The sequence below is a fragment of the Gymnoscopelus braueri genome (assembly GCF_963280865.1).
Source record: "Gymnoscopelus braueri genome assembly, chromosome: 7".
Lineage (NCBI taxonomy): Eukaryota > Metazoa > Chordata > Actinopteri > Myctophiformes > Myctophidae > Gymnoscopelus > Gymnoscopelus braueri.
The window spans coordinates 20,383,281-20,406,415 of NC_137608.1; the positions used below are offsets into that span (position 1 = coordinate 20,383,281).

General features: G+C 42.1%; 1 protein-coding gene across 1 annotated transcript in view; it reads left to right on the forward strand.

Annotated features, from left to right (window-relative positions):
- The first annotated feature begins 2,398 nt into the window (after window positions 1-2,398).
- The window catches only part of slc20a2 (solute carrier family 20 member 2), a 48,288-nt gene continuing 27,551 nt past the window's right edge, over window positions 2,399-23,135 (forward strand). Inside the window, exons 1-2 of the mRNA XM_080434210.1 lie at window positions 2,399-2,599; window positions 22,168-22,238. The gene's annotated coding sequence lies outside the window, so the exon portion shown is untranslated. The remainder of the gene's footprint in view (window positions 2,600-22,167; window positions 22,239-23,135) is intronic.

The window sequence follows — 23,135 nt, forward strand, 5'->3', positions numbered from 1 at the left end:
GAATTCAAGTCTCCATGAGGTGACTAATCCATTGAAACAAAGTTTTTTTTGGGTGAAGTGTCCCTTTAAAAGTGAATATCTCTCTCTCTTTTTCTCTCTCTCTCTCTCTCTCTCTCTCTCTCTGTGTGTGTGTGTGTGTGTGTGTGTGTGTGTGTGTGTGTGTGTGTGTGTGTGTGTGTGTGTGTGTGTGTGTGTGTGTGTGTGTGTGTGTGTGTGTGTGTGTGTGTGTGTGTGTGTGTGTGTGTGTGTGTGTGTGTGTGTGTGTGTGTGTGTCTCCGTGCATTGGACTTCACAGTCACCTCAAAACTCGCCAAAAGAAGAGGTAAGTCTTCATCGGATATGATGGGACTACCATAAGCAAAGCAAAGTGTGTGTGTGTAATATAGGCCTATATAAAACTTGAATGAGTTGCATTACTCATTCAAGGGTTTTTCTTTATTTTTAGAAGAATAGTGGAGACTATGAAATGACACATGGCATTAAGTAACCAAAAAAGGGTGAAACAAATTAAAATATGGTACTTCTCTCAACTGGCTTGATGAAGTAGTCACCTTTTCCAACAGTCTTGAAGGAGTTCCCAATCTGAACACTTGGCTGCTTTTCCTCCTAGTTTCTAAGGCCAGGTCATTTGATGCATACATCATCAGCCGGGAGGATGACTTTTGGGTCATTAAGGTAAAAGGTTGAAAATGTCTGTGATTGAATGATCTGCCAGCTGGTTTGCACACGGCTTGAGGACCTGACTGGTAATATATCTGGGCCAGATGCCTTGTGTGGATTAATCCCCTGTTGAAGGATTTACACACGTCTGCACTCTGCTCTAGATGTTTCCAGTGGGCAAGGATCCTGGTTACAGTACATATCCATGTCATGAGTCTTATCCTCAGTGTGTTCAGTTGATCTGGAAGAGAATGCAGACAGTTCCACCACATTTTGTATTTCTTGCAATCTGTAATGGTGTTCCTGGTGTTGACTCAACATACTGTAATTGTCTCCGCCAGGCCGAAAGGCATGGCCGAGACAGGCAAAAGGCATGACCGAGACTATGTTTTGCACCCTGTCCGTCCGTCCGTGGTTCCGTCTGTGATCAGCTAATCTCCGGCACCGTTGGCTTGATTGCAGCGAAACTGTGCACACACACTTTCTGGATGCAAAAGCAGAACCTCTGGCCCAAATTTGTCACATAGGCCTGTTATAGCGCCACCAGGAGGGCGATTTGACGCAACGGGACTTTTGAGACGGCCATGCCCAAAATAGGTTGCCTTTTTCGGATACATGCGCGTGCCTACCCCTGCCGGTTCTCTGAATTTGTATTTTTAAATAGGCTCTGTCATGATTAGTTAAACAACTAAATTCTATCCAAACGATATCTTAAAAGTAAATTCAGTGCCTCAAAATAGAAGTTTGAGAGCGTTTTGAAGTTTAAAAGAGAGTAGACAACACTGCGGTCAAAAAAGATGGCTGCCGTTCGTTTTTGTTCGGCTGCACTCAGGCTGCACTCGGTTCCATTTGGGCTCACTCGAACTCGCCACCTGATTGGCCAACTTTCGCTGTCAATCACAGAACGATGAGCGACGACGCTGATAGGCTCGTCCATTTGGTGAACGGGCTAGAAACGCCCAGACAAGCCTTCAGGCCAGACTCCTTCCTGAAATCAAATGGAAATGAGATTTTCCGGAGGGAGGGGCTTTACCAGGCTAACAATAACCTACCTGACCTGGCGGAGACATGTGCTCCGAGGAGCACTTTTTCTAGTTGTTCCTGTTTTGTCTTTCGTCTAAAACAATGTCTTTATATTGGAGCAAACAGGGCTTAATTAATAGGCTTACAGTAGCTGCCTTGGATGTGGTTCTGAAGCTTGTAGAAAACTAAGCAGGATAACACTGACTCCACTAGGTACAAATGTTCTTGTTTTAGGCAGGACATATTGAAGATTATCAGGTAAAAAAATAAAATTTGCCAGTCCAATTTGGCAACAAAACTGTATACTATGCCTCTTTTTGGGAGAATAATTGCAAAACTAAAATGAAGATAAATAATTGTAATACAAATAATACAAACAATAATATTAATAATAATAATAATAATAATAATAATAATAGCAATAATACAAATAACATTTAACATTTTTAACACATTTTATATTTGAACAAAATAATTTAAAAATAATAATAATAAAACATTTTCTGAATAAAATTCAAATCAATGTTCAACTATACACACAAATATATTATATGTGTGTGTGTTAACAAACCGTTAAGTTAAAACTTGTAAACATTATCATAAATGTGGAGTTGTGGACTTATACTGAAGTCCACTGACCGCCGTGACCGGAAGTCAAATGTGTACTCCAGCCGACTTGACGTGGGCTTCCAGTTTGTGAGTCGTTGGAGGCGAGGCTGAGCTCTCGGGAGTGGGGAGTGTTGGAATCTTGACATTTTCGACAGAGAGCCACTGAAGTCCACGCGGCGACGACCACGGTGACGGGAAGGAAGCGTTCCGTCGGGAAGCAGAGCAGTCTGTGAGCGTGGGCAGTGGGCACTAGTAGTAAGAACACAGAGGAAGCTACGGGAACGTTTTCTGCTCTCCCATTTCGCTGGTAAGTGAAAGCCTTTGACTGATTTCCCTCGATGAGAAAAAGCTTAATTCATATGTACTCCATCGAGTGAGGATGTGGCTTGCCCTAAAAGAACGGATCTACAAGCTAATATGCGACTCCTCGTCAGCTTGTAGATCTGCTCTCTTTTTTTTTGACAAGCGACACCGTCGTACTGCGGCGTTTAAACTCAGCTGTGTTGTACACAGTGTACAGCGAGTGAATTAAGAATCACACGTCAAGATTCAACATGGTCACACTGTCGCACATCATCAAAGTAACGTTCCCACATGGTGGCAATTTGACTTGAAACAATGTTGCGAGTGCTCCTACACACACACGACACGTTAATACACACACAGACACACACGACAACGTCGTGTTTTACACGTGCGTGACTGTAGTGGGATACTAACATTGTCCCCCGGGTGACCCAACCAACCACCACCATTCTGAATGGTCTCACTTGTTATCTTGTCCTTACTACTATGTCCTAAAGGCGAGCCAAAGCTTGAGCGACCATTTGTTGATGGGGGTTGGGGGGGATTACAATGATGGTCGTGATCAAGATTCGATCGAATGCCTAAAAAAAAATCACGCGAGTCCATTTCTGTTTCTGTTGTGCTTTCCGTGCGCGTCCGATATACTGTAGTCAGTGTTGCCATATTGTGTGGGAGAAATAAGCAAAAGAAGCAACTATTAGGCCACATGAGCACTTAAAGCCATTTGGCTATTTGAAAATAGCCCATTTACAAGCTCACAACGAGCTTGTAGATCTGCTATTTTCAAAAACTCTTGCAATAAAATGTGGAATATTTGAAACATGATAACAACACAAATGCTCCCTGTGGCACAACACATTTTCATGACAATATTTGAGAACCACTGGTTTAAAGCCTAAATAAGCAAGCCTAAATAAGCAACTACACTTTACAAACGAGTCGTTTGTAAAGTGTAGTTGCTTATTTAGGCTTGCTTCACAATTATCATAAGCGACTTTGGGCTTGTTTTTCTGTAAAGTCGCTTAAAAAAACGTTACCCGCTACTATACCAACAAGGGCTTTACAGAAAAACAAGGCCAAAGTCGCTTATAGTAAGCGGACATGGCAACACTGCGTCCGATATACTGTAGTAGCCTATATACCATTTGACGAGCAGACGGGGTCTAGGACTGGGCCTGCGCAGTGGGACACTGCACGACCACCCAACCCATCACACAATGTGCCCCAGTTCATCACCCATCATGTCTGTGTTAACTAGACCCCCAGGGAGGGATTTATTTTACTTCTACTCCACTACATCTCAGAGGAAGATATTGTAGCCTACTTTTACTCCACTACAGTTATTTGACAGCTTTAGTTAATAGTTACTTTGCAGATTCAGATAATCACAAAACGTACATTAACCACTATATATATTTCGGCCATTTGAAAGCAGATCTACAAGCTCACAATGCGTCGCGGTGCAACGCATTGTGAGCTTTTAGATCTGCTATTTTCAATGAAATGGGACATTCTGCACAATGAGTAATTTTACTTTCGGTACTTTAAGTATATTTTGATGCCAATACCTTTGTACTTTTACTCAAGTACATTTTGAATATTGGAATTTTACTTGTAACAGAGTATTTCTACATTGCAGTATTGATACTTTTTACTTAAGTAAAACATGTGAGTACTTCTTCCATCACTGACTGGATATACTGTAGCTTATATTTCAATGTTTCATTGTAGTTCTATTAACCACTTTCACCTGAGTGACCCAACATTCTTTTTAAAATTCTCATTTTTTTTCGATGTCAGCTATTTTTGAATAGCCTTTAATAGTATAAAAAAGGATGTCTGGGTCTCCATATAGTAGCATGCACATCTGCAGCATTTACCAGACAAACAGACACAGTGGGGATGTTGGGTTAATTATTAATCTACCTATTCATGATAAGAAATGGAAGAACACTGAGGTCTTTAACTGCTATGTACAGTTTATAATTGTATTTCCATCATATTGTATGAGTTTGTTTATAATAGTTATTAGGACTGGGGATTTCTGTCTAGTCTCGCCAAAGGCAAATATATGATAGATATGACAAGCTTATTATTATGATAAGATAAGAAATCTAAATAGTAAATACTACTTCCCTCTTTTACTCAACCTTTTATGCTTTGATTGCCCCAGAAAGGGGATGAATCTCTTGATTCTCTTCGCATTCTGATTTATATATACCTATTACCTACATAATTACTTGAGGGAGTGACAGACATTACATAACCTTACCTGACTAGTGTGGCCGTTGGCATTCTATTCATCAATTCTGCAGTTTGGGTTATTATCACAGTATGTTGGGTAACAAGCAGGTTTTAGGAGTAATTAAATGTATTGGGATTAGCGTGAATGTTATCACAGTATTTAAGAATTATTGACACACATGCACAACTTGTAGAAACTTAACAAACCGGACGGTGCTGTAGTTATTGCATGGATTAAAGTTCTCAGTCGCCACGACTGATTTCATAGAAGCCAGCATGTCTTCAATGGAAGCATGCCATGCACCTAAAATAGCCAATCAGCTTGTAGATTGGCTATTTTTGGTTATCAGTTATTTTAAGATGGAAGAGTAGTGGCCATCTAGCAATAGTTCAGATGCATCGTCCATAAACATGAAAGGTCTCAGATATTTCATAAAAGCAAAGGTTAAAGCCTCAATCTGTGATTTCTTCAACTGGTTGGCTGTATGTAGAACAGCAACAACATGGGTTTAGAATGATAATGCCCACGACAATTCCTAAACAGCATAATTTTACAACATACTGTGTTAATTGTTTAGGAAACGAGCTCATTTCGCACTGTTTCACAAATCACAGATTAGGACTTGGCCTAACAAAATGCTTCTGTCTGTCATAAGATTTTATTTTCCTTTATTCTATTCCATAGTTATTGAGAAATGTGTTTTAACGTAACTGGTTTTCTCTCAGAATGTATTTCCCCACAAAACATCTCTTTTAATGTGTCATAATCATTGTTTACTTTGAAAAGTGTATGCAGCTGTCTGCTTTGCAGTGTAAGACACATGACAGACAGAACCTGTTTGCGGCCAGCAACTAAGACACTCTTGTGATGCTACTACGTTTGAGCACAGAGAAAAAATTTACAAAAATATTTCCCTCTCCATTTTGCGTTTGGTTGTACCGATTCAATTTAGCTTTTGACTGTACTTTGACCTGTCCCACTCCCTCCTGACTGTCCTCCTGACTAACCTTTCTGAAAAACAATCAAGTTGGAATGATTCACTGCAAATTGCTAGTTCTGTGGTGACAGGGTGCAGTCACGACTTAGCCCACACTGTCAACACAGTCACATTTTTATGCTTGCTGTCCCATAAAACCGAACACTTCGTCATAATAAACACAGACGGCATAGTTAAGCAGCAGTTAAAAGAGCGGCCCCTCACTTGTTTGTCTTTGTAGTGGTGAATTTAAGCTATTTGTGTGCTGGGGTGGAGGGACCTTCTCATATGCATGCATGAAGTATGTGTACATTGTGTAATGTTTTCACGTAAAACAAGATGCCGAGAACGCAGAGGCAGACTAGTTTTGATGGGTGTGTGCCTGTGCGTGTTGTCTGTTGAGGACACGTGTGTCCGCTGTTGACAGTTCCTCCAGTTTCTGCCATAGCCCCTCCCTCCCAGTTTGCCTATGCTAATTTCACCTGAGGCCTCTCAGTGTGATAAGAAGGTCCACTGTGAACAGGCTGGTCACACGGCCTCATTATACTGCCTGGCCCTTCTTAAAAGTTGGCCCTTTTTCTCCTTACAACCATTTTGTGCTGTTTTTCTTCCAGGCCTGACAGACCTAGTCTTAGTGAAGCAAGTAACAAAAAAAGGGTTTCAACATGACATCTTCAAAAGCATTGTGCAGATAGTGATTTAAGTCTTGGCTAATGAATACTGTGCTAAACTCTCAGGTGTTTTGCTCGATTAGGTCATTGTTTTGGCAATTGACAGTTTTCATGAAGTGAGACCTCAACTGATGCTTTCTAACAAGTAAGAGGGAATGCCTGCATTTTTGTTTGGGCACATACACATTTCCTGTGCAGTGCCACTTGGCATTCAATTAGAATTGTTTTGATGACTGCTCAAAACATGACCTAAACCACCAGAATCTGTGTTGCTTTGGGCCAACCGTAGGTCTGAACAGGCAACTTTGAACTCTTGTTACAAGAATATTGTACATTTGCACTTAATTCATTCACTGCCAGATATAAATAAATCACCCACTGCCAGTGATTTTTCGTTTTACTTACCTTTTCAACTAGTCACAGAATATTTATCTCCAGTATGATCGATCCCCCGATCGTTGCTAATCACGGAGGGTTTCACTGTGCTGCGGCAAAAGAGTCATCGCGACCCCCCGTTCACTTGTTATGGGCTGTTGAAAATAGCATGTCTTAGCATACGCTAACCAGGAAGTGAATGGAAAAGGAAATCTTGTGCTCTCCTAAATCTCCTAGATCTCTCTGTGACTGAGCCTGAAATGGTGGCTCATAGGTTGGGGAACAGCGCCATCTAGTGGAAAACTACTGAAAACGCACAACTCGTCAAAGTCGTCCATGGCACTGTGGACCAACTGACGAGTGTACTCGTCCATGGCAGTCAATGAGTTAATGGATTTTTTTATTTTATTTTATTTTTTAATGTTTTTGGCCTTTTTCTGCCTTTATTGATAGTATACAGTCGACTGACAGGAAATGGGGACGGAGAGATGGGGAGTGACACGCACCGCTACGCCAGCTGCCCGGGGCGGGACTTTCTTTTTTTATCAGACATTTATCATTCCCAAAATTAATACATCCATTAAACTTTTCATGGATTTCTATGGGTCTGCTAGGTGTCATACAGTGGACATTGATAATGATCTACTATCCCCATCAGAAGTAGTCTAGTATGTGACTCGGGTTGGAAAGACGCAGCAAAGCGATTTCTTGTTGCGCTTAAAGCAAATGCCAAATTGTTAAAATCATGGTACGATGATTTGTTAGCATAAGCTTGATGTGCCCCTTTTCACTCCTGAACTCTGAAAAAATATATAATAACATTTGTTTACAAATGGGGCATCAACGGCAAATGCAGCGATGTGGACACGACGTTCAAAATACAGAACGAGGCCATGTAGAGGTGGACATAGTTGAGCTGCAGCACCCTCTGGTGGACACATTTCCAGACACATTTCCAGACAGAGATATACAGACATGACTCATTACGTTTTCTACTTGCTGTTTAGTGGCGGCTCAGATAAGAACCATAACCTGGAGGATGAATATGCTCCTAGAGGCAAAAATTACCTTGATCTTGCTGATGTAGAAAAATAAAGAAGCCAATATGGAAAACGCACTAGAGCCTGTACTGGTTTCCATGACGGTAGCTAGGGCCCCCGTGCAGGCTGGCCTGTCTGCCAGTGGGTGTGTCTGTCTCTCTGTGGGAGGCAGCGCAATTTGGCACCAGGGCTGGCAGTGCCACAGTCAGAGAACAGTCTGTCGCCGATCGGCCCACCTCACCCTCGGAACACAATCACACTGTTGTCTGAGCCCTTCTCCGCCATGGCAACATCACATGATAGGTCACAGACGGACAGCAGGGATCTTCGTGTGTGTGTGTGTGTGTGTGTGTGTGAGAGAGTGTGTGAGAAACTGTCTCATGTCTGCTTAGTTCCTTAATCCATGTTTTTGCTGCAAACTCGAGCTACGTTGATTATCACATTCCCACACATAGATCTGATAACGTTTACCCGCCAATCTGTCACTCGAGAATTGAAGCAAACAGAATGGCGCAAACAAATGGAATGTAAAGAGGAGTGGAAAGATAACAGGCATCCCTTTGAGTGATTCTAGGTGTTTTTGTCTCCACCAGGCCGAAGGTGTGGTCGAGATTATGTTTTGCACCCTCTGTGTGTGTGTGTCTGTCTGTCTGTCTGTCTGTCTGCAGCTAATCTCCGGCACTGTTGGCCCGATCGCAGCGAAACTGTGCACACACACTCCCTGGATGCCAGAGCAGAACCTCTGCCCCCAATTTTTCAGCTCGGCCTGTAAAAGCGCCACCAGGAGGCAGATTTCTGCACACATATTCTTTATATTACTCTTACAGATTTTGTCCGCAAATCGGTAGACAGTATCTCTAAAGTCATGTGATCAAGACAGATCTTTCATACTCCATCATGATTGGCTAACATTGGCTTCCAAAGTTTGCAGGATTGGTCCGTTTTGAACAAAATGCCTCAAATCATGAACGCAGCGTTCGATACCCGTGAAACTTTGCACCTACATTCCCACTAGGCAGAGGAAGAAATGCCACCCTTTTCACATTGGCCCGTTATAGTTCCACCAGCAGGTCGATTTATGCAAGGCAAATCTTTGTAACAAAATGCCTCAAATCATGAATGCAGCGTCCGATTGCAGTGAAAGGCCTAGGAAGAAATGGCACCCGTTTCACTTTGGCCTATTAAAGCACCTCCAGGAGGCCACAATAACCTACCTGACCTGGTGGAGACCTGTGCTCCAAGGAGCACTTTTTCCAGTTGTTACTGCTTTAAAGCAAAAGGTTTGGGTTGTGTAGTTACCTTGCCATGATGATGAATATTGGCGAGATTATATCTTCAGTAGTTTTTGTTATTTTCAAAAGACCCCGAGTTGGGTTTGTAATTGGCAGAAACAACGGGGAGCATATATTGGATCATACATTTTTATTCTACAGAGCTTGAATATTTCTTGTCAAAGTTTAATTATGCTTGAAGGTCAGGGAACACGAGGAGCACTATTACATGTGATGAAAATGCACATTATTGATAAAGATGTCAATAAAATAAATTCTCATGTGTTTTGATTTTTTAATGCATATAAAACAACATTTCGAGCACTATTCTTATGGTAAGGGTGCTTAAAGTGCATGAACTGTAAAATAGGGTAAATGATAAACATGCCTGCCTATAATGAAAGGCATGTGCACAAACTGCAAACGGTGGAATCGGATGCCTTTTAGGGTACTGATTCTGAATAAGTTCTCTACGTTAATTATGGCTTTGACTCAGCAGCTGTTTGATATCGGCCTTCCAGTTATCCAAAATATCAGAACTGGTATCTGCATTAACAAATTCATTTTAGACAACCTATAGTATTTCTCTCTCACACGCTCTCTCTGTCGACTAGATTGCTTTATGGAGAGACTTGCCTTTTGCCTCTTAATATTATTGACTCATTATTCTGCTTTGACCTGGGGTTGCTTTGGGGTTTTGGAAAATTCCTGAGGGCAAAGTGCTCAGGGAAAGACTGAGAGGCATGGTGAAGAGGCTCTGGTTAGCTTTTGGGATCATCCACTCAGACCATGGAAATTACATCTGTGTCTCTGTTAGTTTATGTGTTGGGTGGAAACAAAACCACCCTGCTGCCAACTGTAAATCTCCCCCTATAAGGACCTATAAACTGTAGATCTTTTTGCTCGCAGGGAGAGAATAGCAAATCAGTATACATCTGGGAAGCCTATTTCTTTCTGTGATAAGACGCGTAGGAAACTATAGGAGTGCTGCTGACTCGATAAGGGTAAGGATGATCATTAGATGAATTGTTAAGAATGGTGTACTATGTGTATGTACTTAATCATGTGTATGTACTTAATCATGTGTATGTGTGTATGTACAACGCACGCACGCGGGCATACATACAGTACATATACACACACACAGACACACACATATACTCTGTGTGTAGACCCACCCTTGTCGACAAGGAACAACATGTCTATTCTCAAAGATTGGGAAACGGTGGGATGCCTTTTTTCTGCCCTTTTTATATTGACAAAGGTGGGAAGAAGTGTTTCTAAGCTTGTGTAGGTTGGGTTGTTTGAACAGGTGTGTGACTGTGTGTGCACGTGTGCTTGTAGATCTCATGTCACAGCGCCATACAGCATGGGACTAAAGGGCGCGTCAAGAGTCTGTGATGAATGAAGAGCCCGTGAAAATTTAAATTGTTTTGCGTAGGCCAATAGGTGTTCACTCTACGGGTGGCGTTTTGTCAGTGAGTGTATGAAAGGGGCTGGGTTCCATGTAAGGACGAGCAACTGGCTGGCGTACTAGTCACTGGACAGCCTCATGTGACACTGCTATTTCTAGCCCAATCATTCCACCTCCCCTCGGCCTTTAGCAACAGAGAGCGAGTGGCGGTTAGATATGTGACACCTCACAAGAGGGGATTGTGGGTTGTCACTCAGGGAATGTATCTAGTGGTATTTAACAGTACTACCAGGTAGCTTGGGTACCAACTTGTTACTGTTCATTCTCTGTCTGACTTAAATGGTTGCTTTACTCAAATGTCGACCTCAAGTACTGCTGATGCCGGAGTTGTCGTGAGTTTAGTGAGTTGAAAAGGCTATGGATTTATTTATTTATTCATAAAAAAGGTATTGTATTTTTTTTTAGGCGGTGCCACATTTTTGCGTCTTACAGTACTCACGAGGGTCTGCCGATTGACTTGATAGATTTTTGCCGATTGACTTGATAGATTTTTGTTCACGGCATGACAAACGCCACTATTGTATTCGGGAATAAAGGGAGGTTCCACAGCGCCTCAAGCCAAAATCAGGCTGGTCATGTGCATCTCTCAGGAGCAAGACGCATATAGTAGGTAAAAAGAAAGCACTGGAGCAACTCAATTGGAGCCCTTTCTTTAAAAGAGCAGGGTGCGAGACAGGAATGACAACGTTTCGATCAGTTACGTCTTCGTCAGGTCATAGCTGATGACCTGACGAAGATGTAACTGACATCGAAACGTTTAGTCAGGGCTGAAACGTAAAAATTCTGGGAAGTATGTTTTGCTGAATTGTGGAATAAGACAACCATCTGTTTTCTCACCATATCTGAAATCAGACCTGGTGACACACCACGGTTGTACTGTAACCATACTCCAATCATAACTACAGCCAGTGCTGTCATCAAACCATGAATACGTCTATATAACACTATTGGCAGCCGTTTTCAATGACCATCATCAGCCGAGCTTTGTTTTAGACCAATTTTATACTCCGTCTAATCTTTCACTGGTATATTTTTCACAATAACCATTCCACATCACAGACCCTGGGGTAAAGATGGGCCAAGTGTAGAATAAACAGGTGTCATATACCCAAGTAGAGGTAATATTCCAGGACAAATGCCTGGCCAAGAAGTTATGGAAGCCAATAATTCTATTTATTTTAGAATTCCCAGGGTACCAGGCACTGACGAGGTGTTGACATCTTCATAGAATTTGCCACGTGTTCACAGAGTGCGCACGCACGGTCACACGCGCGTGTGGCGTGTGCACTCACAGGGCTTGAGAGGTGGGTCTGAGCTAAAGTCAACAAAATGTACATTGACACAAACTGACATTTTCTGACCTTCAAATACACTACGCCATACGTCAAAAAAATCTCATAGTGCCATTATCTGCCCATGAACCTCGAAGTATGGAAGAAGCATTAGACGATAGGAGTCAGAGTGTCACAATTCCCTAAATCCACGATTCGATCTGTTCGATTTTAGGTTTGTAAACTTTTTAAATCCCACTGACAAAAAAAAAGGTGGTGGTTGGTTGTTGTAAAGTGCCCTTCTGCCCCACTTGGCCCATGTAGTGCTCTTCTTTTAACCCATTAAGACCTGAGAAATGCCTTCTAAATTAGTAGTTCTCAAACTTTTTTGTGCTATATATATATATATATATAAAATAAAAAATACTCTGATGCTTTCCCGGTTTTAATTACTTAACTGCAGTGTGCATTCTTCACATCAAACAGCAGGTGCTAATAACAATTTGACTTTCGATTTTAAAGTCACGATTTTGATCAATTGATCAATGATCATCATTTTTTGCTGATTTTGATCTATTTTCCTGACGACCACTATTAGATTGGTGTGTTGTACTTTAGGTCAAAACTAGACCTTTTATACTGTTTTTCTCTTCTGTTTGTACAGTAGTACATAGTAATGTTTATATGTGCTCTTTTTTGTAATGTTGCTTGTTTTCTGTATGGGGACTACGGATTGGAAATTGGCATTCTTGCTAAATCTGGTGTATTTACACAGCATTATATGTGTCGTGTTCTATACATTAATATGAGCTGTCCCGTCCAAATAAAATACAAAAATAGATAACTAAATGCCATGAGGACCAAATTACTTGAACGTTTGAACATGCAATCTGTACTATATACAGTCGGGTATATCTGGTCTTCCAGTTCAACAGTTGAAGGTTGGTTGTCATCTAACAAACTCCCATTAGTTCTGCTAAATAAAGCATGGAATGCCTTATTTGCTAGACCCTGCAAGCCTAGAAAGAGCCCCTCAAGGCACTTGGTGCCAAATGTGGCTGAATAAGTATAATAAAAGACTAATAATTCATACAATGTCGTATGCGTGTGCATGTGTTCAGAGCCGAAAATAGCAGATCTACAAGCTGCTTGTGAGCTACATTGGCTATTTTTGGCGTGGGACACTGTCATACGACTACGTACAGTATAAATCAGGCTTTACGGCCCTGTGAGGGGGGGGCGGGTCACTGGCTGCACCCCTATGTAATTCCTCTGCTGTGGCACCATGCTGTTATGACTGGAGGTGATGGGTGGAAAACTCTCAAGGAAATGATTTGGTCCCACAGGATTAAAGATGACCCCCTCGTAAACCCCCCCCCCCCCCCCCCTCCCTTCACAGTCCCCGGAACCCAAGCAGACCACCTGTCACAGTGGGTTTCCCTCAGAGTGCAGCATGCTGCCACAGTGCCACAGCAGCACTTGGGACACTAGCAGCATGTGATTGGAAATGGATGTCCATAAAGTCAGCACAGATTACTAGCTTCAAGCATACCTCTCTTCCAATGTAAAGTAGTTAGTGGATACCAAATTTATTTCAAAGCTGTCTATTTTACACTGGAAAATCAAACGTCTTGCCATCTCGTAATGGCTTCTAATGATTTCTGGGGGGGGGGGGGGGGTGTTCATGCTGAGAAAACTTGCCCAGATGTACAGTATTTAATGCCTAGAATGTTTTAATGCCCCCTTTGACAAATGTATGAATGGTTCCAATCTGAGAGCTTCTGTAATAGTCTATTCATAGACTTGGAGCAATGGTTACCCAGTGCCATCTAGAGTAAAGAACATTGTTTGAAAATGATAATAATAATAATAATTAAAAAGGTAAAGAACACATTTTCATGAGTCTTAAAAAGCTGTTAGACCCCCTTCCTGGGGGTCCAGAAAAACCTCAACAATTGGAAAGCATAGAAGTGGCACCAGGTTGTAGTGTCAAGTGTTGTATGCTGCATGCATCTTACATGGTTGCCCCATTGTACCCCTGCTTTTGAATTCATTCATTGTTCTACGAACATTTGTGTGGACATTTCTGAAATATCTTTCCAGGAGCAAAAATAACATCTCATTTCCTGTGGTGAGGACACACATTGCCAAATTCCTCCGATACTCTTACAGTATTTTTGTTTTCATTAACGACCAGTGTTATTTCCGTTGCTTTTTAATAACAACTAAGGCTGTGAGAAATGGCAACAGTGGATATTCAGCCGTCGGACGGCATTGGCAAAGTACGCAGAACCTTGCCTTCACGTTGAGCATACCATACCCATGCTCTCTTTAAAGGTATCATGACATTCATTTTCACTTTTTTTATTTTCAATGTTTTATTTGGGGTTTTATGACCTCAATTACACCCAAAAAACCTGAACTTAGAACATTCAGTGGATTTTCTGTGGTCTGGGGTTTTCTGAATAATTAGGCTGAAAAGTAATCTGAGCTTGGCCCTTCGACAGTGAGGTCACTGTCGATTAATCCCGCCCACTCTCCTCCTCGCCCCTCCCCTCCCCTATCCTTTCCTTTGGGGGGGGCGGAGCAGAGGCGATGATTGACAGGCAAAATCCCTCACCAGCGACACCCGCAGGCAAAGATTTCTTTTTTCATTGCAGTTGAAAAGGCTTTAGAAATGTGAGAGAAAAACACCTGCCATTGATCACTGGAATGGAATTTTCACTTAAAACTTTTTGTACACTTTTGAAGGACCAGGACAAAGACTTTGAATGTGGTGTAAAAGTGAATGTCATTAAACCTTTAACCTTACTTAGGACTGTGATGGAATCTTTCTTACCACAGTGAAAAACATTTCAGTAGTTAAAGTGTTTTAAAGCTGTAATCAGGAACTGTTATAGTGAATAAAACATTATTTTGACCAATCTGTATGGGGTAGTATGTTAATACAATATAACGAGCACGTCTGCAGTGGTTGGAGGTGTTCTCCCTGCTCTTAGACCCTGTGGTTGTGGGTGGGTAAGAACACTAATGGTTAACAAGTGCTATTGCCTGAAGCTCAAATCGCTCAAATCGCAATATCTTAACTGCCCGAGCGGTTGTTCCGCTTTGCTCACTGGTAGACATTTTGTCTTCTGCGCAGTAGTCTTGAAAGACTGACTGAGATTTTTATGTAATTTTTTTTTACAGATACTGACATTGTATATCTCTGTCAGTCTTGGTGGACCCCCCCCAAAAATAAATATATAAATAAAATAATTTTACCCTTTGGTTGTGTTCTGAAATATTCCAAATTGTTCCGTAAAGAATTGTTTCAATCCTGTCTGTGCATGAATGTCACTGTATTTCTTCCCTTCCCATTGGTTGTAATACCAGCTTCCACCTGCTGCAAGAGCCCCCCCTACACTCATTGAGGATGAGGAATACAGTGAAATTCAGGCACAGATTGGATTAAACCGGCTCTTAATTGAACAATACGGGAGGTTATGGAACACAAGTGGTCTGACTCGATGGGTAACATCTGTGGCTTGAGGGTAAGTACTTTACGTTTTGAATTTGTACATGTATGGACTGGAGTAGTAGGACCGTTAAACATGGAGTATGCAGTGGATATTTTGGGGGTCCACCAAGACTGACAGAGATATACAAATGTCAGGACAGAATTGATAAAAAATGTAAACTCTTGTCAGTCTTCAAGGCTACCCATGCTGCAGACCCGAGTTGCAATCCCATAAATCTTATGGATTGCGACTTTAAATGAGAGAAAAAAAGCATCACATAACCACAGTTTTACGGTAATGCAGTCATTTTCCCAGCACTACTTAGGCCCTATACCTAAACATTAACAGTGGTTTACATGGTTAACCAAAGAAATGTAATAAAAAATGCATCACATCCCAGCCCTACTTGTATCTAAATGTTACCATATTTTTGTATTGAAAAGAAAAATCCCCTTGTGGGAATTGGAAGCAATAATTTTGAGTGTCGGTGATCCTAGGTTTGACATTTATCACTACACCACAACGACCAATTAAAGAATTTGGGTGTGGAATTGTTCCTAAGCTAAAACCATTTAATTGGTTGGGGGCTCACACAGAATGACAGATTATCGGTAAGGCTCATAACGACCAATCAGACTGAATAACATTTTCATACAGTGCTAGAGGGCTGAATATTCACTTCCTGTATCTTGAAGATGTCAAAAGGATGTATATCTTTCCATTGTATGGGAATTAAATTGCAAAAACTAAAAACACATCTGGCTTATATGGGATAAGTTATTATTATGGGGTTTCTTGACTTGGCAGGTCTTACTCTTCAAGAACCAAAGTGCTCTCACAAATTATGAAATTAGTGCTCTCACAAATTATGAAATTATTTATAAGAAATAAATATCTCCTGCACAAGCCACCCTTGATATGATTTAACAAGTCGCATTTGCAAGCTAGCTGCTGTAGTTGTCGTGTGAAATTCCCTCCCATATTGTGACTGCTCTAGTCAGTCTCTCTGTGGACCTTTAGCCACAGCTAATGCTAGCTGACACATTTTTGAGCATTAATCTGCATTTTCACCTAGAATAACAGTCTCAAGGTAATCCGCTGACTCAGTGACTTGTAGGCGTAATCCGACAGGCCTCATCCCTCTGTCGAGCGTGTGCACTACGTACGCTATAGGCAGCAAGCTCGTGGACAGTCTTAAGCCTGTATGTGTATGTCCTTCAGATGGTTGTCTTGCCTGGCATTCCAGCAAAGTGGTGGTCGCATACATACTGTAGGCTCCCATATTGCCGTTGTCCCCCCAGTATGGGTGCACAACAGCAACCCTAATCAAAGGCAATCCGTAATGCTGTTAGCTGGTCATGTGCTGGAAGCCAGGATTAGGAACGGGAGCGGGCCGCTAGAGCCAGCTTAGATAGCTTTTTCACTCTCTATTTCACTCACTAACTCATGCCACACAAATACTCAAACACACATAACATGTAATAACAGAGATGTTCCCTTATTGTACACACACAAGGTTCAGCTGAAACAAATCCAGGCATTGTCTCACACAAACTAAACACCTTAAACATGATAACCACCACAGGCAACCAATGAATCACCTCTCTTATCAGGAAACGCCAAACCACAATTAATTGTCCCACAATTTCTCTTTTGACCCTCATTCTCATAGACTCTGCGGCTTGTTTTGTTTTCATGCACTCTCCAATAACGGCACCCACATTACCCAAGTAAATGAATATGGTGAGGCCTGCCAACCCACCAGATGAATGCTATCCGGAATGGCGAAACGGAGGTAGGGACATTTGAGGGTCCTTTTCCAGTACTTTTGTTAACCCTGGCGGTCCCTATTTTGGGCAAACAAAAACATTACTGTGATTTAAATTTATTTTCAAAGATATTCTACGGCTATTTTCGCTATTTGTCATACAGTGAAGTATACAGGGCTGAAATGGTTAATTGAGAGACGAGGAGTTGTGAGCAAGTCAAGCCTGGAAGGAGAGGACTGAAATGGACTTCCGGGGGTATGGTGCTGGTGTTTATTAACCACTTTAACCCTGACCTCCCAAATGTTCAAATGTTTTTCACATTTTTCAACAATAGCAAAACTAGCAGATCTAAAAGCTCACAATGCTCTGCGATGTGACACATTGTGATCCAGTAGAATAGATTGGCTGGTTTAGCTATTTGTCATACAATTAATTAGATGGGGCATAAGTGGTTAAAGAAGTAGACTGTTGTATAGTAGAATCAAATCAGAGCTTCCACTACTTACATGTTCATCCATCACCTTGACTAACTGGGTGAAAACAATTAGGCTATCAGTCTTTCCCTATCATTATGTAAAACAGACGCACATGGCATGAGTCGCAGAGCAAGACTGTGCCCAAGACGAGAGAGAGAGAGAGAGAGAGAGAGAAGAGTGAGGGGGAGCAAATGCTACTTACAAAACTAAAAACTTATTTTCTACAATCTATGGAATGCAATGCACTCATTTCTTTGGTTCCAGTCACCCTATATTATCTACTGGCATGACCAAATCTATGGGGATGTCATGACACGAAAACCTGAACATCACTGACGAAGGTCATGGGATTAAGATGTGCTAAAGCTAAATTAGTGTCTGCGTTTCCTTTATCCATTGTTTATGAATTGAAAGCCCACCAATGTTTCATAAATGGTCCAGCTAGGTTCTGTCCTAGTCTTGTTAGCATCATTGGATGATTTTTTTGCCAATGTTTTTTTAATCACAATTTCCGATCTCATATTTATACTGATTATCATCCGTTTCCGATTGCTAACCCTAGAAATAAGTACCCTATTTGGGACATTTAAACATCCAACACACACACACACACACACACACACACACACACACACACACACACACACACACACACACACACACACACACACACACACACACACACACACACTTAAATAGATGTCCACGTCATACCAATAGGGACACATTTATTGACACTTCAACACTTCTGGAAGGAGCTGAAAGCTTGCCAATCTCACCTGAAACCAGAGAGAGATGACCTTAAGAGTATTAATCAGTATTTAAACATATTAAATGCTTACCCAACAACACCAAAAAGCCTGGGGGGGTTCAATGGTTTGTTTGTTGTAATGTGGCCTCTTTTCTCCAGCTAAAGTCGTAGGACACGAGGGACATGAGAGCAGCAGACTGTGTGGTGCATGATTGTAATTTGTCCATTCTTGTTATCGTTGCCTTTTACTGAAGAGTGGGTATGATGAGTGGCCGATGAAGGCACACTTGCTTGCAGTGATGGAAAGAAAACTGATCCCCAGTTAGTTTAAAGGTTATTTTGTGTTCAGACAAATAATTGATTTTATGGAAGGTCTACTGACTTGTAGCCTATTAATATTAAAGGTAGTGTTAGTGATTTTGTTTTGGTTAACTTTTTTTTTTGTTAAAAAGTTAACGCTCTATATTCTGATACTAATCACTGCTTCAGTTGCAGGGGTCTCCCTGTCTCTCTAGCTCTTTGATAAACAGAAAATAGTTGAAATCAGGTGGGTTGCCAATTTCGTCCAATCAGGAGAGAGTACCCATTCATCAGCTTCAATTTTGTAGTGTTCCAATTTTGTCTGCTCATTTCTGTGTCATCACTACCAATTTCACTTGTTTATGCAGTGTGCTGCATGAGTTCACTCTCCTGATTAGATCAAATTGGCATCCTTACCTGAAAATGCCTTTTCTGTTTTTTACTGAAGAGCCGGAGAGAAGGGGAGACCCCTGGCCCTGTTACTGAACAAACACTCAACAATTTGGTAGCGGCGGACATCTTTGAGGGGTATATAAACCAGGTTGAATTAACATTGCCCCCCTCAAGTATGTCTGCAGCTACTATGCCACGCCCCCCCCCCCCCCCCCCCCCCGTGGTGACGAGTCGTTGGCACGCACTATAGCAAATGATTACTATCACAATATAGAGCTCTTCAACACTTATTTTAACAAAACAATATCACTTACTGCACCTTTAATAACTGACAATTGTTTGAATTTGTACAATTTGCCATTGTAATATGGCTTGTGCTTATCGGAAGTGAACTCATAAATCCAGTTATAATATTTTTTTCATAATATGCTCAATTTTGGGGCTTAGAACAACATAAGTTTTCTTTAGTGAGGCAAATTGTAGACTTCCCTGCCTAATTCTTCATCACAGCCAACTTGACTTAAATGCAGCCGCAGGTCTCTTCTTCTAGGTAAAAACATAATGTCATAAGGACTGTCTGGGAAGTTGCAATATCCTATTTGAATTAGAGCTAAGTTCCAGTTTTGCGTCTTGTGTTCCAACCAGAGGCTTTACTTGCTCATTTTATTTCAAAGTTAACCTTTTTTCTTCTTTCCTATTGTAGTCTCAGCAAATGAGATGCCTACATTTGTAAACAAACTAGTCACAGACAGTCCCACATTATATTTAAATATTGTTTGTCTGTATCATAAATGATTGAATACAATATCCAGATAGACCTTTGAATGATGCCATCGATCAGGAATCAGCCATGTCAAGCCTGTCTGAAGGATTTATAAGGATCACTGCCTGATAAGCTGACTTAGTGCTGCAGTGCAGGGCAGGCTCATAGCTGGAGATGACAGGACACTAGAATGTATGAGAGGGTTTATGGATATGGTGTGCATCTGCTTATGCATGCATACTGTGTCTTACAAAGCCCCCTTATACTTAGTTGCGTGTTGTTGGGGAAAATATTCTATCTACAAGGTCCGCATCACAATGTGACGCGTTATGAGCTTGTAGATCTGCCATTTCCGGTGCACAACATCGCATGCAGCGAAATATATCAAACCTTCATAGACTGTGAGCAACACATTAGTGCTGAGAGTGACATGCTTTTTGCACGCTGTTGTCATTCTTCAGGGACCCCCTTCCCTTGCCTGTGGAGCTTGACTCATCTGTGTGTGTGTGTGTGCGTCAGGGATCTAGGACACAGTGCCCCCCTGCTGTGTAAAATAGTTAAAAGCAGCAGGTGCAGTTGACGCAGATAGGATTTTTTAACAGGCATGGCAGGGAGAGAGGGGCGAAAGGGCGAGAGTGTGAAAGAAAACAGGAGAAAGCCACAGGCATTCAACAAATGCAAACTGAGACCTCTGTCCATTGTGATTTGTGAATTTTCAAATCCCCCCCTCCTTCTCAGAATCAAGCATGAGCCTCCGTAATGCACCTAATGAGTGATGTTATTGTTAAAGGCGTGTTTGTAAGTTAAGACCTGACACGAGAATTTGCTGAATTTGTGAGGTAGAATGTGTTAGCTTGCCATACGTTTTGCGGGGGGTGTACTGTGCTTGACTGTTCTAGGTTCTTTTTTGCATCATGCACATACAATGCATAATGTTTAACCCACATCTGCGGTTTTACATTAAAAACTTTCTAAGAGCCCTAGTGTTACCTTTTTTGTTTATCCAACTCATTTGGGGAAAAGCCCATTCTGTGTTATAGTAAGTAAATACTGCAGCACAGTCCTTGTGGCTATAGGCATCGTGCCTGTTGTTAAGCAGATGTGAACAATTGCTGTAAGAGAAATGGACAGAGAGAGAGAGAGAGCCTGCACTCTTGCCTCGCATGCGTATTTTCTCAGAGATGAGCTTGCTGAGAGATACCAGCGTCTACTCCATTGTGTTGTTGAGAGAGCCGCTGTCAGTGCCTGTCTGTCTGCTCAGACCAAGCTGGATAAAGGCACACTGTTCATGTTCTCTTTGAAAGAGGCGCAATTGTAACTGAGAGAGAAAGGGAGAGAAACTAAAGAGGTGGCCTCGGGCCAAGTAATGGTGTTGATAATGCGCGGATGTGCAACCGGCCAGTGTGTTAGGAACTGATTGGTTGACCGCAACATTTGCACTGTTTTAATACCTCGCAGTAACCTTGCATCACAGAGGGTTGTGCAATCCAGGGCTTTTCCCCAAGGACTCTCCGCTTATTCTACTGTTGCCGTTGCGCTTAACAGGTGCATCAACATGTGCACTCCAAATGTGCTTATTTTAATCATCCACCAATAACCCCTACTCTGAAGTGTTACAACGCAGTTGCACACTGAAATAATTAGTGGACGACAGAGTGCTCTAAATGCCCTTGATCTGACTGCATGCCTTTTCTTGCTGTGATACGTACTACATGCGCACACACACTGGTACACCTCTGTGCCTGATTTTCCCCCCCGCCCCCATGGCTATCTTCCTCTGCAGCCATTGGCTGCCACCCCTCCCGTCTGCCCATCCTCCCTGCACACAGCGAACCAGTCAGTGGTACACCCCGGCCCTCTGACGGTTTGTCATTGGCCGCCATGTGCTGTGATGCAGATGCGGACTCCTTTTCTTTAAGAGGCAGTCTAGACTGGGATGGCTGTGCTGCACTCTCTCCCTCTAGTGTGTTCATGTGTGTGTGTTGACTTCTCTCTCACTCTCACTCTCTCTCTCTCTCTCTCTCTCTCTCTCTCTCTCTCTCTCTCTCTCTCTCTCTCTCTCTCTTTTGCAACACCATCACAACCTGCTGATTCCTCCGGCTATCACCAAACCATTCGCTAGCCCACCCCCCACTCCACCTCTTCTCTCACTCAGCCGCGGTCTCCGAACTCCCCTCTCTCCTCCTCATCTTGTTTCCTGTCAATCACGTGCTCGTCCCCGTTTTTTATTGCCGTATCCATCTTTCCCGTTTTCAACCATCCATCTGTGCGTGTGTGTTTCCCCTCTCACACAGTCACTCATCACACACATCATCTTCCCCACCGTCTGCCAGGAGAGTGAGGTGGCACACTACATGACACCAAGGTGAGTAGAACTGACTGTCGGGCTCGTTTGTATTCCCGTCTGGCTGCCTCTGCTGTTTTTTTTTTTGTTACTGGTTCTTTTTGCCTCGCACAACCTGTCTCTGACTTTTAAGTTGGCAAGCGTGTTTTAACAAGATGTGTGCAGCCTGTGTCCTTGGAAGTACGCAGGTATGTGCATAATATACATGGGTTACATTTTCCGTTGTAACCTTACGGGTCCATTTGTTTAAATTTGTTCACTCTGAGTTAAATTAACACTGAGGATTTTACTGTGTGCGCTTTAGCTGTCACAATTGTCACATGAGTCATCAAATGACTGCATGTTGCCACTTCTGAACGTGTCTGCTTGACAAGAGGTGGGCACTGGGCAGTGACTAAGTGGACCAGGCAGGATTTGAGTTAGGGTGGGGGGTTGACAAAGATGATGATGATGATGATGATGATGATGATGATGGAGGGCTGTATCGTTCATCAGGGCCCCCCATCAGTGGGTGGGAAGTGCAGACTGTTGTTCGTGACGCGGCAGTTCACACCACCAGCTGTGTTTGTGATGCAGTGGCATTTCAGGCAGATTAATAAGTAGGTCTGGTCTACGGCAACTCAAACAAGTAATTTTATCGGAGGGATAGTGGCCATTTTAAACAAATGGCTGGAAGGGCTTTCCTGTTGACAGTTTGGTATAGTATGTTGGACACACTTTCACGAAAGGTTAATGTTGTAATAAGACAAATATAAGCTTCCGGTTAATATAGTGCCAAACCAAAATTGTTGCTTTCCATGAGGTAGAATCTCTACTTTTCTTTCTTTCTTTTCTTTTTCTGTAAAAAGTTTTTGGCTTCATTGCTACATTACATCATTTCAAAGTGGCACTTGTGGATTGTTGCACTTGTGGATTATT